At 35.4% G+C, this 19718-nt stretch overlaps 1 long non-coding RNA gene across 1 annotated transcript; it reads right to left on the bottom strand.

The window, feature by feature from the left end:
- Positions 1-16051: 16051 nt before the first annotated feature.
- LOC137012636 (uncharacterized) lies at positions 16052-18510 on the bottom strand. Its single transcript, XR_010893590.1, has 3 exons — positions 18438-18510; positions 17311-17387; positions 16052-16343 (listed from the first exon to the last, which is right to left on the bottom strand). It is a non-coding gene; the product is annotated as an uncharacterized lncRNA (long non-coding RNA).
- Positions 18511-19718: the final 1208 nt, after the last annotated feature.

Below are 19718 nucleotides of genomic sequence, written 5' to 3'. Positions count from 1 at the left end.
CCTATTTTGGGTTCATTTTAAGCCAGCCATATAGTCATTTTTAATCAGTAGTTGGGTTAAATAAAACTACCCAGCAGGTTGGGCAAACATTTAACCCAACCACTGGGTTAAAACAACCCAATAGCTTGGTTTGTCCATTTTCAACCCAACTTGGGTTGTTTTTAACCAAACATTTTTTTCAGAAACCTACAGTTCTTGCACGTAACGTACTGCATGGTCATTATATAATCTTAAGGGCCAGACCACTTCACCAGTCATTTTTAATTTTGATATGTATAAGTATGAGAATATGCCTCTTTTCTTTTCTAAATGATCTCATCAGTGAATTCAGTATTCTTTAAATATTCTAAGGCAAAAAAAAAAAAAAGTTAAACAAATTTTGAAGAATAGATTGTGTTCTTCCGGAAGTATGTCATTTGCATTTTCCGTTCAGCTCAGTGAAGCTCATAAATGTGTATTAGAAATATAATTTCCACTCCCTAAATACAGCTGCATAAATCTATTTGTTATTCATCCAGCCCTGTGGATTGTATCAGTGTTTAAAATCAACACTGGATTTCATGTTAGTTTTTGTGGTATTTGTCAAAAGGTTTTATGCTGGTAAATCGTAGCCTATTTTGTTCCTGCTGAACTCATTGTATACTTTGCTACCTCCATGTCTGAATCCATAAATAAACCCTCATGGTTTGTATTTATGTTGCTACTTCCTATATGTGGTTGTCTGCACTGTGGTTCTTACACCTCTGCATGGAAGTGTAGGGTGAAAAAAATGGTTTTAAGTATAGCACAGATGGTTTGGTCAGATGCACTCCTTATATCTCTCTGTCCTTTAATCTTCTCTTGTTTTGTGTGCGCTCTTTCATGGCAGGCCCGGGCTCCAATCTTACAGCCTGAGGGGAGGAATAAACAAGAGTCTCTGGGAGAGACAGCCAGAGGTGGGAGGGGGAGAGAAGTACAAAGATGGGGGTGGGAATGCAAGAAGAGCTCATTTTTGTTGCTGAAACCTGAGCATGCTGAGCTCTTGACTGAGATTTCAGAGCGAATAGGAAAGGCACTATACAGGAAAGGGGCATTTTTTGAATAAATGCCCTGTAAGTGATATATTTTCAAAGCGCTGTGTGATATCTGGCCATATGGATAATGTTTGTGCTGCTTTTGATGTATGGTAGTGTAGACAAAGATGAAAAAGGTATCTATAATGATATTCACAGTTCTTACATTTTACACAGTTCACCATTTCACTATCTGTCTATCTATCTATCTATCTATCTATCTATCTATCTATCTATCTATCTATCTATCTATCTATCTATCTATCTATCTATCTATCTATCTATCTATCTATCTATCTATCTATCTGTCTGTCTGTCTGTCTGTCTGTCTGTCTGTCTGTCTGTCTGTCTGTCTGTCTGTCTGTCTATCTATCTATCTATCTATCTATCTATCTATCTATCTATCTATCTATCTATCTATCTATCTATCTATCTATCTATCTATCTATCTATCTATCTATCTATCTATCTATCTATCTATCTATCTATCTATCTATCTATCTATCTATATCCAAACTTGTAAGATTTTTTAAAATAGATTAATAGATATTCTCACACACACACACACACACACACACACACACACACACACACACACACACACACACACACACACAAAAACACACACACACACACACACACACACACACACACACACACACACACACACACACACACACACACACACACACACACACACACACACACACACACAGTTGTTTTATTTGTGACAGTGCAATTGTGTGTGTGTGTGTAATATATATATATATATATATATATATATATATATATATATATATATATATATATATATATATATATATGATGTAAATTTAGTCATAATTAAATTTAAAGTTAAATTTAGTTATAGTAAGCTGTTTATTTTATTTACATATAATTTAATTGACAAAATACACTTCTGGACTTTAGTTTTTATTATTTATATGCTTTTTTATGTTTTTTGCTATTAAATATTTAAAATATAAAATAAATATACTCTATAAGTTTTTTCTACATTAATTTGGAGAGTAACTGTAAAATTATTACAATATAAAAATATTCATCACAATATAATAGTATGTCATTCACGAATATAGTTTTCAAAATTGTAAAAAAAAAAAAAAAAAAAAAAAAACCTAATGGAGATATAATAAATTTTTAAGTTTTATTAAATGTTAACAATGAGATTATGTGGTTTTTCTAATCAATGAACACTGCTTCTGTCATTTTTTACTAGATGGACGAAATTTGTCACTAAAAAAGGTCATTCAGTTTAACCAAAATTTTGGTTTTACAGAATGACACTATTGGTTATACCGAATGATGATATTTTCAAACAATGTTAACAAGCTGATATATAGATAGGACAATCAAACATTTTATATTTAGTACAAGTTTTTAAAATATTACAACATTTTCCATGTTTTATAGTTTTATAGTACCGAATGACCTGATATTTCGGGACATGCGTATGAGTAATTACTCTCCAAAACATGAAAAACAGAACTGAAAACATGAATTTTTCAAATAGTTAAGAGAGAGTTAGTAACTTTGCTTCACGACCATGTGATCCTTTGCAGGTGTCTGAATGATGTTACATCCTGTCACATGATATTGTCCGGATAACTTGATCCAAAATGGTAATATTAGTTACAATGAAATATTAGTTACTCTGAATGACATCAATGAAATGAAAGCAACGACTTCTACACATAATTTTAATACCATTTTGCACTATGTTGATATATGATGTTATAAAATCATGCCAGAATAAAAAATATATACATTTAATACATTTTAAGATATTTTAATCACAAATTAAACGGCTGTATTGGCCTTTGGACGGTTAAACCAAATGACCTTTTGACAGTTCAGAATCTTTAAAATACCTTTATAGCAAAATATAATTAAAACCTTTTGGATTCAATACAAGAGATCTAGTTGTACTACCTTACAATCTTTAGATGTCATATCTTTGTTTTGTTTTTTATTATGAAGGCCTTTGGACAAAAAAATGACCCGTCACGTCATTGACCATATATAAATTTACATCATATATATATATATATATATATATATATATATATATATATATATATATATATATATATATATATATATATATATATATATATATATAGTAAATTTAGTCTCATAGTAAGCAGCTTATTTTATTTAATTGAAGTGTCAAAAATATACTTCTGGACTTTTTTTGTTTTTTATTATTATTTTTATGCTTTATTTTCATGTCTTTCTTTCTAAAAATTCATAGAGCCAGTAACATTTTTTAAAATTATGTTTCTCTTCATTTTCATTGTAGAAATAATTAATGTAAAATGAGTAATAGTGATTATTCAATTATAATAGTTCATGGAGGCATTAAACTTCTGATGTAATAGTCATTTAGAGAATTATAATAAATAAAATAATGATATTAAAGATAACTAAGGCTATCTACTTTGCAAATTTTAATAGACTTTGGTTATTTGGTTACTTAATTTCCGAAGTGTTTGTCAGAGTCGCATTTATTTTGTGTGCGTTTAACTACTAAAACATGCAGATTTGCAAATCAGAAACTATTTCTTTGTCATTTATGAGGTGGGATTTGATTTGTCAAACACACTATGTCTTAGTCTAGCTTATGTCAGAAGTGAGTTTGAGTCAATGGGGGATGGAGCGATCTTTGAGGTGTTGGATTTGATTGTTATGCAGAATTGATTCAGTCTTCTGAACACCTTTGCTCTCCATTGATCTTCAAATCAATGCAGCACTGCAATCGTATAGCCATCCCTGAGTCTCAATATCCCTTAATGAGGCATTTTTATTCATGCAATAGTCTACTAAAAAGTCTTTTCATACTGTCTTTGTGAAAACAGGGAATTCTGAGAATGTCTTCCAGCTGTGAATTATGTTAGGTGAAGCAGTTCACTGTTTGAGGTGAGAAAAGCCTTTCTCGGTATAGTTCTTGTAAGACAATTCTGATAGATGATCCTGAGGATAAAATGACAGACTGTCTGCCTTACAAAGGAAAATAGATTTCAGCATGTGACTTGCAGTCCTCGCGGAGAGGATAATAGAGATCTACGACCCACGTTTCTGTTGATTTATCATCAGCTGTTGTGTCGAATTTAGTGTCCTCTGCTGTTGGAGATATTTAGTTAGTGTACCTTTGATTTTAAAATGTAGTGTCAGCGGGTATGCTATAATGTTAGCTCTATTTTAGAGGTGTAACATTAAAGTGATATGAACTGTTAGCTGCCCTTATTTTGCCAGCAAGAAACTGGATACTCTTTTGACACACCTTCAAAGCCTGAGGATATTTTACTCTGTTTTTGCTGACACTTTTAAGCCACTCCTCCTGACATTTCCAATCTGTTTCAGCCCTTGAAATGGATACCTTACTATTATTTGACACTTTTCTGTGTTCTTATCTGTTTAATCAGTCATCTTGGGCTAAGATGTGCACTGAAACCCTATTATATGGATCATCAGTTTCTCTGCATTTGTGCTGTCAAAGAGTTTGTTAATTACATGTTTATAAAATCCATTTGTGTCAACTAGAGTGGCAGTAAAAATGGTTGAATCTCTTCTATTATTCAGAGCAGATTTCTGCTCTGAATAATACATCAGTCAGCTCTATAATGCCCTATACATTTGACCTTGGCTAGGTATTGTTTGTTCATGAGCCAAGCAAAAGTATTTTGACTCTCCCCTGGTGCTTATATTGTTTATGCTGTATGCTCTGTATGCGGTGTGCAGTATTTTAATGATGTGTTACACTAGTGTATTATGTGCCCTTTTGGGGCCCGAAGGGAAAAAGAGAAATCTATCCAGTACTTTGATGAGAATATTTCCTCTTTTTACTTAATAATCCCACTCATAATATTCATTTGAAGCTTATTTGGTTTATGTACCAATTATCATCCACTACCTTTTCTATAATAATTGGGCTACTTATTTTGGGAATGAAATGAAAAACAAATGTCGCTATTCTAGCAACACTGTTGCTTTTGGGCTAAAATAGCTCTTATTAATTGACTAAAATAACTATGACCTGGATAATCCTAACAAAAACAAATGTTATCCTCAGGTCTTTGAGATTTATTCTGTGTGTAGCACACTAGATATTATCAAATTAATTGCTGTTTTTTAAAGTAGCATGATTAAAACATTACAGAATGTGGCATTTGTAGTTTTAAACACCTGCCGGGAACTCCGTTTAAAGGTACAGTACCATTTAAAAATCTGGGGTCGGAAAGATTTTTTAATGTTTTTAAAAGAAGTCTCTAATGCTGCATTTATTTGATCAACATACAGTAAAAACAGTACTGTTGTGAGAATAATTATTACAATTTAAAATAAACATTCTCTATGTTAATATATTTTAAGATGTAATTTATTCCTGTGACGCAAAGCTGAATTTTCAGCCATCATTACACCAGTCTTTAGTGTCACATGATCCTTCAGAAATCATTCTAATATGATGATTTGATGCTCAAGAACATTTATTATTATTGTCAATGTTGAAAACAGTTGATAAATTGGCAACACTTTACAATAAGGTTAATTAGTTAACATTAGTTAATGCACTGTAAACTAACATGAACAAACAATAAACAACTGTATATTCATTAACGAACATTAATGAAGATTAGTATATACAGTAACAAATGCATTGCTCATGGTTAGTTAATACATTAACTAATGTTTAACTAATGAACCTTATTGTAAAATGTTACTGATAAATTTAATGCATCCCTGTTATGGCTACACTTTATTTAACAGTGCCGTCGTTACATTGTAATTACTCAAATAAGTACTTAGTACTATTAATTAACTACATGCACGTACTATAGACTTAGGGTTAGGTTTAGGGTTAGTTACTTGTAATTATGCATAATTTTCTGTTATAGTAATTACATGTAGTAACGTGTAACTACCTTACCTTCAAATAAAGTGTTACCAATACGTTTGAATTATAGTGTAATTATTTTAAAAGAACCACAGAACTTGTTCATTCAGAGTTTATTAAATGCATTTATTACTTCGATACCTCCTCAAATTACCTATATTTTGTGTTCCTTCTGTAAAGGAAATGTCTGTTTAAATATGTCAAATGTCTTCAGTGTTTAAATGGTTAGTACCTACAGTAGTTTTTTTATTGATCCAACAACGAGAACGACTTATTAAATATATAACGTATCTGCGATCTCCCTCCCTCAGTCAAGAAACCCCCCACCTGAGTCCCCCCCCCCCAAAAAAAAAAAACACATGAGCCTGTGCTGAGGGGCCACTGAGACTAATGGCCAGCTGCTATTTTGCAGTGACTTTCTTTTCTCACTAGTCACATCGCTGTTCTTGAGCGTGCGGAATCAAAAGTGTCTTTTCAATAAGAGTCCACCGCTAGCCGACGCAAGCCCAAAGACAGCATGATGTGAAGTCCTGAAAACAAGACAAAGTGTGTGTGGTAAATTTGTTTGAGAGTGGTGGCGCCAATGCAAATGCAAGTGGCAGGCAATACCAAGGATCCTCGCCAGGATGGTTTGAATGGAAAATCGGTCATTGTGGGAAGGGTTTGCAGGGTCTGACCCTGGCTGCTACTAGACAAGCAAGTGTGAAATCCGTATGAAAGGTAAGCAGCTGATAACATTACCCAACAAAGGCAATATCATCTTTCGCCTTCTCTACGTTTTCCTTTCCAGCACTCTCATCTGCCTACACCGATTTTGTTCATCTCGTCTCGCTATGTATATTTATGGATTTTTCTCATTGCTGGTCTGTTGTTGTTTTCTCGTGATGAACGAAATGCTCCCAAACATCAAACAGCATTCGCGTTAAGCGCTGAAAAATGTTTGAAAAGGACCGCTACTCTGTGGTCTTTGTGCTTCCCTTTTCATCCTGCTCAGAATGGGCAGCATATCGGACAGCTTTGTTTTTTTTTGTTGTTGTTTTTTTCAAAGCTCATTTCATTTTTGTAATCGTCACCCCAAGGTTCGTCACACATTGTGATAATATCCAGTTCCATTTCTGATGTTTACTTTGCAATTAGGAGCAAATCACTCGTGCCTGTGGGGTCTGTTGCCATAGTTACAATAGGGTTCCGAGGTCTATCATCTGGTCCTTGCGTCCACCAATCAGGTTGCAGAGCTGAAGCTGCAACATAAAGTAAAGATGCACATCTTTCAGCAACACAGTAGTAAGAAACAGAAAGAGATTCATGAGTATAAGAAAGTACTCTGGGGTTGGCAAGTATAGGTGACTGCGCCCAGTCATGGCGGACCGCAGAAATCACAGCGGAGGAGACACCCAGCAGGAGAGGCAGGTGAGAGCATCAACCATTTTGAGACTTAACTCACATTATTGTTCTTGGAGTCGACTCCGTGAAATGTGTCAGAGATGGTGGTCAACGAGATTAGCATTACCAGTACAAATAAACGCTGGTCGTCCTGGAGCTCGAAGAATAATAATAGTCTGCACGGTGAACGTTGGGCAAATGAAAGCGAGAAAAAAACCCCGCCGCGGCCATAGTTCTCAATATGATTGTTGAAGCCTCTTCAGATCAATTTTTTTTCCAAGTCGCGATCAAAGAACTCCAGCTGGGCTGTTGTTTGGTTTTCGTATATATTTTTCCGTTAATTTGTGGATGGGAGGAATCGTCGCGCAAACTTAATTTGATCAGTCCGAGTATGCATATGTCCATGTCTTTTGTGTTTTCATCTGTCTGTGTGTCTGTGTGTGTGTGTGTGTGTATGAAATTGGCCTAGATTAATCATAGCACTCTAAATCTCATTACTTGGAACATCTGAGGGAACGCTGTCTTTAAAGGGCTCTTTGGAGGGGGCTTTCAAATCGGGCCTTCATCAGATCAAAGGCCTCAGATCTGGGATGAATATTTGTCCTCAGTGGATATGTTTCGAGATAATCAAGCATGGTCAGAGGATCCATCGTTGGGTGCAACACAGCAGCAAGAGCTCCATGTTCTCGCCGATTCCCGACCGTGAACCTGTCGATACCACGATATGATGTAAAAAGAAGACCCCTCATAACAAACCGAGAGGGGGCTGGGTGTAAAACAAGAAGATAAAGAAAGATGGAGGGGAGGACCAACGCCAACTAAAGCCAGTTGTGCCTAAAGATGGCGGCCGGGGATGCCGCAGACTGCGTAGCACGAGACCCGATCTGTTGAGACAATCCGGATAGTCTACGTTGAAGAACAGCTCAAAACTTGTTCTCGCTCACACTGAGGTAATCGTGAAGATGGCATGTGCATCGATTGTGTACCGTTGATAATGGCGGTGGTTTCTTCTTCCTCCACGTAGCGTTGTTTGTCGCTCTTTTATTATTTACGTCTCTCTCTCGGCCCTCTTGCTTTGAAAGACACCGCTTCAATTGTTGCGACCGCTTGCTGTGCATTTCTAGCTCGTGGTATTGGTGATGGTAACAAGCTTTTAAGCTTCTCTGACTGCGCATTTGTTAGCATTCACGAGCTGAATCTTTCGCCCGTTTGTAGCTGTAGCCCCGTGTCATTAGCGGCGCATTGTTTGCCAACGAAATAAGCACAAGCGCCCGAATGTAGCATTTCGTGCATGTTTTCTTATGGAAACATTAATCAGTGGTTTGGTGTTGGGCAAACCTCAAGCAACAACCTGTTTAATCCTCTGTGGCTAATCCACTCTTGGCCTTGTTAGTCACGATTTATTCAGCTATGACAAAAGATATCAGCAGGACTCCAGAGTGCATTCTGACAGTCTTTAGATACCACCTTTCTCCCAAGACTTGCGAGCGCTAAAAAGAGCAGCTTATCAATACACCAAAGACATTTTCCCTTTCTGATGTCCCAATCATTCAAATATAAATCAGCTTTTCTCGACCAGACCCTCGTCGTCTTTGTTTCGTGGTGCTCCAAGCCCAACCATTTCAGGCATGTGCTTCTTTGTCTATTGTCGGTTGTATCTGGAAAATCTCAGTTTTTCCCTCATAATTCAAAGCCTTATTATTCCACTTTTTACAGAAGTGCTAAAAGGAGCCTTGAAGTAACTTATTTGAAGGAATAATTATCTTTTGTAGAAATGAGAAGAGCAGCACTCAGCTTTAACATCTAAATGGGCTATTGTCAACTGATCAGGCCCCTCAAAAGATAAGCCTATTTCAAGCACAGCCTACGAGGAGGGGTAAATTTGCACTGGCAGCTGTAACAAAAACCAACACAGAGGAATTCTGGACAGAAATGGGGTTTCTTTCTCCTGTCAAGAGGACTTATATCATGACATCAGAATAATCGTTCATTTTTATTTTATTTTTTTATAATGTATTTTTTTTTTTTTTTGCTCATTATGTTCTTGTTCACCATGTTTTGAAAGCAAATTATGAAGTTAAAAGTGATCATTTACACCAAACGAACATCTGTCTGATTTCTAAAAAGGGCAAATTCTTGCATGCATCTATTACTTTTGAGTTTCTTAATATTGACAGTGAAATTTAACATTGCTTGCAGTCATTAAAAGTTCCTACCGTGACAGACTTGCTGATTTTCAGTTTAACCAGTTTCATTGAAAAACTCTTAGACAGGATTTACTTTGAAGCAACTTTCACACAGAAATTGCTAGTAAATTTCACAAATAATTACAATGAAACGGCAAATTACACATAAACTTTTGAAGTAGAAAGATTGAAATAGTATTTTCTTGCAAAACCCAGTCAAACCCATCCTTTTTTATTTTTTTACAATTTAGTAAACAGAATATGCATGGTAATTTTTTTGTGCTTTTGCATTTGATGATTAATGAATATAGTTTTCTAGAATCAAAATTGGTTCATAGCTAAAGGAGCACCTGCTGAACTAACTCCTTTTCTTCAAATCCTCATTCACCTAACATGGCTGTCATCACCTTTTTATTGAAGGCTTGAGTCGCACATTAGTCTGTGACAGCCACTGAAATGGTTACGCCAAGGCGGTGCACACAAGACCTGGTGACATGCAGCTGAGAGACTGGAATGTCTATTGTGTAGTTTATAGGCTAGTTGTTGCATTACAGTCATCGGTGTCACTGGCCATTAATCAGGAGCAATGAAATCAATGCTAATGAATACTGTATTTATTTATTTATTTATTTGCATGTTTTTAAAGGTAAAATCTGTAATGAGAAGCAATACATATCAATTAAACATCAATTAAGTAAGTATAATGGGTTTGATAATGTGTTAAAGATCTAAAAATGTTGTTATAAACAATTAGTTCTGCAGATGTGTATGGAGATATCCACCATGCATCAAGCTGCTGACTTTGAAGATTAATTTAAAGGGTTAGTTCATCCAAAAATGAAAATTCTGTCATTAATTACTCACCCTCATGTTGTTCCACACCCGTCAGACTTTCAATCATCTTTGGAACACAAATCTTTTTTTTTTTTTTTTATGAAATCTGAACAATTTCTGTCCCTCCATTGACAGCCTACGCAACTACCAATTTCAAGCCCCAGAAAGGTAGTAAAGACATCATTAAAATAATCCATGAAGCAACACAAGTTTTATGAAGCAATGCAAATGCTTACAAACCTGATTCCAAAAAAGTTGGGACACTGTGATTGTGAATAAAGACAGAATGCAATGATGTGGAAGTTTCAAATTTCAAAATTTTATTCAGAATACAACATAGATGACATGAAATGTATAAAAAATGTATCATTTTAAGGGGAAAATAAGTTGCTTTTAAATTTCATGGCATCAACACATCTCAAAAAAGTTGGGACAAGGCCATGTTTACCACTGTGTGGCATCCTCTCTTCTTTTTATAACAGTCTGCAAACGTCTGGGGACTGAGGAGACAAGTTGCTCAAGTTTAGGAATAGGAATGTTGTCCCATTCTTGTCTAATACAGGCTTCTAGTTGCTCAACTGTCTTAGGTCTTCTTTGTCGCATCTTCCTCTTTATGATGCACCAAATGTTTTCTATGGGTGAAAGATCTGCACTGCAGGCTGGCCATTTCAGTACCCGGATCCTTCTTCTACACAGCCATGATGTTGTAATTGATGCAGTATGTGGTCTGGCATTGTCATGTTGGAAAATGCAAGGTCTTCCCTGAAAGAGACGACGTCTGGATGGGAGCATATGTTGTTCTAGAACTTGGATATACCTTTCAGCATTGATGGTGCCTTTCCAGATGTGTAAGCTGCCCATGCCACACGCACTCATGCAACCCCATACCATCAGAGATGCAGGCTTCTGAACTGAGCGCTGATAACAACTTGGGTTGTCCTTGTCCTCTTTAGTCTGGATGACATGGCGTCCCAGTTTTCCAAAAAGAACTTAAAATTTTGTTTTGTCTTACCACAGAACAGTTTTCCACTTTGCCACAGTCCATTTTAAATGAGCCTTGGCCCAGAGAAAACGCCTGCGCTTCTGGATCATGTTTATATTGGCTTCTTTTGGCACGGTGGATTGTGTTTCTGGAAGTATTCCTGAGCCCATGTTGTGATTTCCATTACAGTAGCATTCCTGTATGTGATGCAGTGCCGTCTATGGGCCCGAAGATCACGGGCATCCGGTATGGTTTTCCGGCCTTGACCCTTACGCACAGAGATTGTTCCAGATTCTCTGAATCTTTGGATGATATTATGCACTGTAGATGATGATAACTTCAAACTCTTTGCAAGTTTTCTCTGAGAAACTCCTCCACTATTTTTCGCCGCAGCATTGGGGGAATTGGTGATCCTCTGCCCATCTTGACTTCTGAGAGACGCTGCCACTCTGAGAGGCTCTTTTTATACCCAATCATGTTGCCAATTGACCTAATAAGTTGCAAATTGGTCCTCCAGCTGTTCAGCTGTACATTTAACTTTTCCAGCCTCTTTTTGCTACCAGTCCCAAATTTTTTGGGAATGTGTAGCTCTCATGAAATCCAAAATGAGCCAATATTTGGCATGACATTTCAAAATGTCTCACTTTCAACATTTGATATGTTATCTATATTATATTGTGAATAAAATTTAAGTTTATGAGATTTGTAAATTATTGCATTCCTTTTTTATTCACAATTTGTACAGTGTCCCAACTTTTTTTTTTTTTTTTTTTTCTCGCAAACCAAGCACTCATATCACTTTATAAAATTAAGGTTAAACCACTGGAGTCACATGGATTACTTTTATTATGCTTATACTACCTTTTTGGGGTTTGAGTTTCAGTTTTGTAGGCTGTCAATGGAGGGACAGAAAGCGCTCATGAAGATTTCATTAAAAAGATCTTAATTTGTGTTCCAATGATGAACGAAAGTCTTATGGGTTTGGAAGGACATGAGGATGAGTAATTAATGACAGAATTTTTGAGTGAGCTAACCCATTAAATATCTGTGTTATTCAAAAGACAAATGAGAGAAAAAGTAATTTGACAAGTGTAACATCTGTGAAACTTCTGTGATGCTTCAGTGGGGGTCCCCGCAGATGCCCACTCATCTGCTCCTGCGCTTGATACTGCCGAATCTGAGCAGATGGGGTGGTCACAAACAATAGGTTCATGGAAGAGCACCGTGGGCTTGACTTAGCTGATCCTGCTTAGCCTGCCAGATGTGAGATGCCGCAAAGGGATGGGAGTCACCACATGTTTTAGTCAGAGGTTATTTAAAAAAGAAAATGAATGACCTCAGGCCAAGAACTTATCTTTTTCCTGCCACATTTACTGTCATGCTTTATTTTCATATTCGGTATACCTGATCCCCACCCCCTTATGAGGATTTTAACACTGCTGTAAATGTATGTCTATTGCATGAAATAGACTGTGCTGATCTCTGCAAGAGTTGTGCGTTTGCAATCTAATCTGTGTTTATAGATAGTCAAAGGTGAGGTCTTAACTGGTGTGTTTGCCCATTTGGAAAAAAAAATCTAAACGTTTTGCAGTGTTATTGGAAAAGTTTCCTCGGTCATATGTTTGCTGTTAAAATTTGCAAAGAAAAATTGCTTTAGCATTGTGCAACACTTAGAATTATGTACTTTTAGAATACTGATAAAATATTCCTAATAAATACAGTGAAATTTTACATAATATTTAATAATATTTACTATTAGCCCTCAGTGTGCACATGATTTGTTTTATGGGACAACTGTTTCTAACTATTTTAGTGATATTATTTATTGCAATATTTTTGGTCGAAGCTACAAATTAATGTGGTTATTCTCAGAAATACTGTAAAACAAGAAAGATGTAAACGTAAAGCTGTTTTATGTGTTTGTGTACTCATTTTAGTGCCCAGAACTGCGATTCATCAGATTTCAATAAGTCACATGTTGATGTAACAAACATTTGAACAAGAACGCTTGTGATGTCATTGGCAATGCTACAAAAACATAGGTAATTACTTTTATGGGCCTGCTATCATGCTGTGTGTCACGTACCACAAAGTTTCAGAGTTGCATTTATGGTGCCGGATGTCCTTGAAGCTGAAAATTACTCTTGTTGATATAGGCAAGTCAAAGGGACACAATAATCCCATTAATCAGACCTGAAAACCTTTGGAATTTCCAATTACTAGTGTTCAGCTGAAAGCAAATCTAGCTACTTTTTTGAAGATATTTTCCTCATCTCATAATCTTACCAATAGACCATACCAACAGGTTTTTGGAAACTAAAAGAATGCACTTTGAAATATGCAATATCATGGTGTATAATACTAAATAATGCAGGGACTCCAAAAATATTTGCATAGCAATGGGGGAGTTTTTTTTTATAATTGTTTTTTTTACTATTATGTTCTTTTATTCTAGAAATCATTCAGCCTAAAGCTTTGAAATTTTGCCTTAAATATCTTTGACATCTGTCTATTAAACGTATAACTTTAACAAGTTACATAAGCCAAACTGGAAGAACAAAAAAGCTGATGTTAGATTCTATTTATATTATGAAGCAGGGAAAGTGATATGGAAAATACATATTTTGATAATACATTTACAGTATACTTTAAATACAAGTTGTGGAAAATACATGTTTTAAATATATTTTTAAAGGGTTATTTCACCTAAAAATGAAATTTCTGTCATTAATTACTCAGCCTCACGTTCCAAACCTGTAAGACCTTTTTTCGTCTTCGCAACACAAATTAAAATATTTTTGATGAAATCCAAGAGGTATATGACTCGTCCATATACACATCAATATAGTCACCACTTCCAAGTTCCAGAAAGGTACTAAAGACATTGTTAAAACAGTCAACATGACTACAGTGGTTCATCCTTAATTTTATGAAGCGACAAGAATACTTTTTGTGCACAAAAACAAAACAAAAATAACGATTTTATTCAACAATCTCTTCTCTTCCCTGTCATTATCCTACGCAGCTGACGCAGTAAACACAGTTCAGAGCTTCAGTGTTCTACGTCAGAACGGCGACTCATTATTGGCCGGCTCCTGTGTCAGCATCACATACATGCGTCGTGCTGCTCACGTGAACAGTGTTGGCCAATACATTCGGATGTAAACCCGGAAGTGCTGCACTGCGTTCACTGCTTCAACTGCGTAGGATAATGACAGGGAAGAGATTTTTGAATAAAGTCATTATTTCTGTTTAGTTTTTGTGCACAAAAAGTATTCTTGTCACTTTATAACATTAAGGTTGAACCACTGTAGTAACATGGAATATTTTAACTCTTTAACACCTTTCTGAATCTTGAAAAGTACAATGATGTTGCTGCCTATATGTGGTTCAGAAATCATCAGATTTCATCAAAAATATCTTAATTTGTGTTCTGAAGACAAACAAAGGTCTTACCGGTTTGGAACTACATAATTAATGACAGAAATTTCATTTTTTGGGTGAACTAACCTGTTAAGTTATGGCAAAACATATATTTTCAAAACACATTGTAAACCCCAAAGAGACACTTTTTAAATGTATAACAACTGAAATGTAAATCTACCCCACATCCACACTTCGGTATAAAGATTTATGGCAAATATATGCAAGGTTACCATCATTAGCAAACCTCATGTGCCAATTCTGGTAACACTTTATTTTAGTGTCCTTGTTACATATGTTACATCTACTTACTGTAGTAATGACAGTAAATTATGAATACAAAATGACATGCAACAAAACACTAATCCTAAACCTGTAAGTACATGTTGTTAATTAATATTACTAGTAATTAAATGTATAATTGCATTGTAACAAGAACACTTTAAAATAAAGTTTACCATGAAATTGTTACCAAACAAAATCTAACAATTGAAAAAGAGATAACTTGACAATTATTTGAATAAAGCTTACAAATACTAAAGGAAGACATTTTTATTTTAATTGAAATTGTATTTTCTAAAGTTAACAAGTAAAAAAAATCTGTCTGTTGTGCAATTATGGAAGGAATTGAACTGAACCTGAAAAGGTTACCGCAAGCGTTGCATTGATTTATCATTATTCTTATACCGAATATAGTCTATTTTGACATGCCTGCATTAAATGTATGAAAAAAACAAACAAAAACGTTCTGTCCTTGCAGCTGTAACCATTTCCTGAGTGTGTGTGTTTATTTGAGTTTAAAAGATAATGGGTTTATTCAATGTTTTGCACTGGTGAGAAGAGAACTGGAAAACATGAGCAAACATAGTGTAATTGCCGTTGTTTTCTTTGTCTTGTGCAACCTACCAGCAATCACAGCAGCTGCTTTGTAGAGGAGCAGGTACTTAAGCTGAACGTGCACCTGTCATGTCATTTGTCTAAGAGTTCCAAGGCCACTCAACAGGTAGCAGAATGGCAGCTACAGCTGCCACTCACAACCTCCATCAAAACTCATGCAGGAAGCTCGGAGAACACAGCTGTCAAATGATTCCAATAGTTTCCTCTGGGACCGTGACTTTCACTATATGTAGAAGAACGACCATAGAACAATCTGACATTCACCCATGTGACTCTGACCTCTGGTTACAGTTCCCCAAATGACTTTATGTGGCAAGGATTCCTGCTCGCCTCCGACTGTAACGCCCTTTGTGAAAGTTCCAAAGGCAAGAATAATCTGGCTTTGAGCAATTACTAAATACTCTCCTAATCTGTGCGATCTCTCCAAACCGTTTCCAAACACCTCTATTTCATGCTATTTACCTCTTGATTGTTTCCAAGTGGTCGCTCAGAGGTTGTGCACTGAGTTGGTATGCGCTCATGGCCATGTGTTGGCTCGTGGTGGGGGGCCCAGTAATCAAAGCCAGGCTTCAGGAAGGGCAAGGATAGATCTGAGTTTGCAGCTGCTGATGCCATCTGATTTGAGCACTGGCCCAGTATTCACTAGCCCATACATAGGGAAATATGTCCTTTGACTGGAAAACATTATTTGAAAGATTTACGAAATCAAATCATTATATATATATATATATATACACTGGTGGTCAAAAGTTTGGAATAATTAAGTTTTTTATGTTTTTGAAAGAATTCTTGTATGCTTACCAAGGATGGATTTTATCCAAAAAATAAAAACAGTAATATTGTGAAATATTCTTAGAATTTAAAATAACTGTGTTCTATTTAAATATATATTTTAAAATGTAATTTATTCCTGCGATGTCAAAGCTGAATTTTCAGCATCATTACTCCAGTCTTCAGTGTCGCATGATCCTTCTAATATGATTATTTGCTGCTCGATTATTAATAAATGTTCTTATTTTTACCAATGTTGAAAACAGCTTTTTGTGGAAACTGTGATACATATTTTTTCAGGATTCTTCAGCAGAACAGTATTTAATTGATATTGCATTAACATTATAAAAAAAGTCATTAAAAAGTCTTTACTGTCACTTAAATCTATTAAATTTGTCCTTGCTGAATATTTAAGTATTAATTTCTATATTTTTTTTTTTCAAAGTAGCATGGTTTCAACAAAAACATTAAGCAGCACAACTATTTTCAACATTAATAATAATAATAAATGTTCTTGAGCATCCAAACATCATATTAGAAAGATTTCTGAAGGATGACACTGAAGACTGGAGTAATGATGCTGAAAATTCACAGGAATAAATTACATTTGAAACAAATATATTAAAATAGAAAACATTTATTTGAAATTGTAATAATATTTCACTATATTACTGTTGTTGGTGTATTTTTAATTAAATAAATACAGCCTCGATGAGCATAAGAGACTTCTTTCAAAAACTTTTTAAAAGTCTAAATTTGACCACACTAAATTTAAAGGTATGTTTTGAGCTAGGTTGCTTTTTTAATATTTATTTTTTTAAGTACACAGTTGAACATTTCTAATGATTTAATATTAAAGACTTTTCATACCTGTGTTTCAGATTCGAATGGACACAGTCAATAACCTGGAATGGACCGATTTTTTGTGGAAAATTACCTTGGATTCTCTGAAAAAGAGGAGGATGCAGTTTTTACTGGAACTTGAAATAGTGAATGGTATTGAAATGGAATCTTCTTTCAATGGAGGGAGAGTTGGGGGATGCCAGAAAACGCAAGACAGAAATTTACGATTTCCTCAGGTAATGCATTTACCTTTTCATTTTTATTAACTAACTGAAGTATGGAGTGCACATATACAATTATACATCTTTACAGAGTACTTTTCTTAACAGTAGGAGCCTTGCTAATTAATTTATTCTATACACGTACACACACACATTCATGTTTTAGGTTTTTTTGAAGAAATTACCATTTATTTAGTAAGATTAAATTGAGAGTAAGTATAACAGTATAACATAAGTCATTTATAAAGTTACAAAATATTTCCATTTCAAATAAATGCTGTTCTTTTGAACTTTTGAATCACAGTTTCCATGTTTCTTGAGCATCAAATCATCATATTAGAATGATTTCTGAAGGATCATGTGACCCTGAATACTGGAGTAATGATGCTGAAAATTCAGCTTTGATCACAGGAATAAATTACATCTTACAACTATATTAACACAGAAAACGTTGATTTTAAATTGTAATATTATTTCACAATATTACTGTTTTTACTGCATTAAAATCAAGGAAACGTTTGGCAAGGTCAGCAAAATTCATTTGGAGACCTTGTCTTGGCAAACCTTGACAAATATTCCTTTAATGTTCTTTTGTGAACATTAAGGTGTGTCAAATTCTGAGATGAATGCCTAACTACACCCAATCTAGATTTCCCATGAGCAATTTGTAATATGTCATTAAATTCATGGTTCCTCACAAACTGCTCTTTCATTTTCAGATGAGCTAATCAAATAAAGTCATAAAAAGGAGGAACAGGACTTCACATTCCAAAGGCCTTTGATCTTTTCGCAATGAATCCATGAGATTACATGCCTGATTATATCCAGGTGTTGAGTCATAACTTCAGAGGTTCAGAGCAAAGTAATATTCGTCTTTAAGGCTTTCAAAGTCACAAGACATGAATTCCTTCACTCATACATCCCTTCTTATACCTTCTGCATATCATTTTCAGAGGCTCTGTCCGTGTCCAGTCTGATGCATATTTCTTGCTCTTGTAGTCTTCAATAGGCTAAAAATGGGACAGAGGATATTTGTATTCATTTATCTGTACAGTTTATAAGACGTGCATAAACAGGATTATACCTTCTGCTGCATAGTTTTTCATGACTGAAAGAAAAGAGCAGTGTTTAAATCTCCTGCATTCTTTCTTTCCCCTACATTGCTTTCATCTTTTGTCAGATGGAGAGATACAATCCGAAACGCACCTTGATTCTAATCTCTTTTCAATTGAAAGAGCAGTGGCTTTTTCCTTCTCTAGTTTCTCATGTGTTTAGGTGCTAAGCTCAGAACGGGGATTTGATTGGAGTTTTTGGTACGTTTCATTGATATTTAACAAGAAGATGAGGATTAAGCTTGATCTTTTATTCCACAGCAATATATATTGCACTTACTTACAAGGAAGGGCATTACTTGCATCTGAAAAACCTGATTTGATTACAGCACCTTGATAGCTGAAGAGAATTAAAAACAGATAACATGTCCAAGCTGTCACAGAAGAGCTGTGAAATGTGTGTCAATGACGCTGCAGATGGAAAACTGAGATCATTTATTCAAGGTTATAGTCCACTACTAATCTTCTGAATAAGCCTATTAATAAAGCATGCAGACTGGCACATCAGCAGACAAAAACATGCTTACAAAATTAATAGATAACAGAGGTGCACTTCTATTGTTTCGGTTTGCATTTAGAGTGGTCTTGGGCTTGACCTGCATGAAGTTTGTTTACCAACTGCTGCCTCTTCACACTAAAGTTGTTTGATTATCTTTTGTCGTATATCTGTTCGGCTATTTATTTTGTTTCTCTGTCTTATACTACACATAATGCACATTCAGTCTCAAGGATTTTTTTGCATGTTGTTGGTGGTTCTGCCACGACCGCTCTCTCTACAGCGGCTGTGTGTTAGACAGGCATTTTGCAGTGTGGCAGCTGTGACCGTTGTGCTCAGTGCTTGATATCCTGCTGTTTATCCTTGGTCTGTATATGGGAGCTGCAGGTCATTGCGTATGTTGCATCACTATAGCAGGGAATGATTGCTTGTTTGGATATTTTAGTTTAAGTGAGTGGACTGCACACATTAATCACTCTGGACTGTGCTGTTGACTCAGGCTCCATTGTAATATTGTGTCTGTAGTACATAAGAAAAGTCCAAAACAATGTAGGATCCAATAGGTTAGGTTAGACGCCATTTTGAAGTCTATGCGGATGACTGGAT

Source organism: Chanodichthys erythropterus, chromosome 3 (genome assembly GCF_024489055.1).
Source record: "Chanodichthys erythropterus isolate Z2021 chromosome 3, ASM2448905v1, whole genome shotgun sequence".
Classification (NCBI taxonomy): Eukaryota; Metazoa; Chordata; class Actinopteri; order Cypriniformes; family Xenocyprididae; genus Chanodichthys; species Chanodichthys erythropterus.
This window is presented reverse-complemented; position numbering and strand designations above follow the sequence as displayed.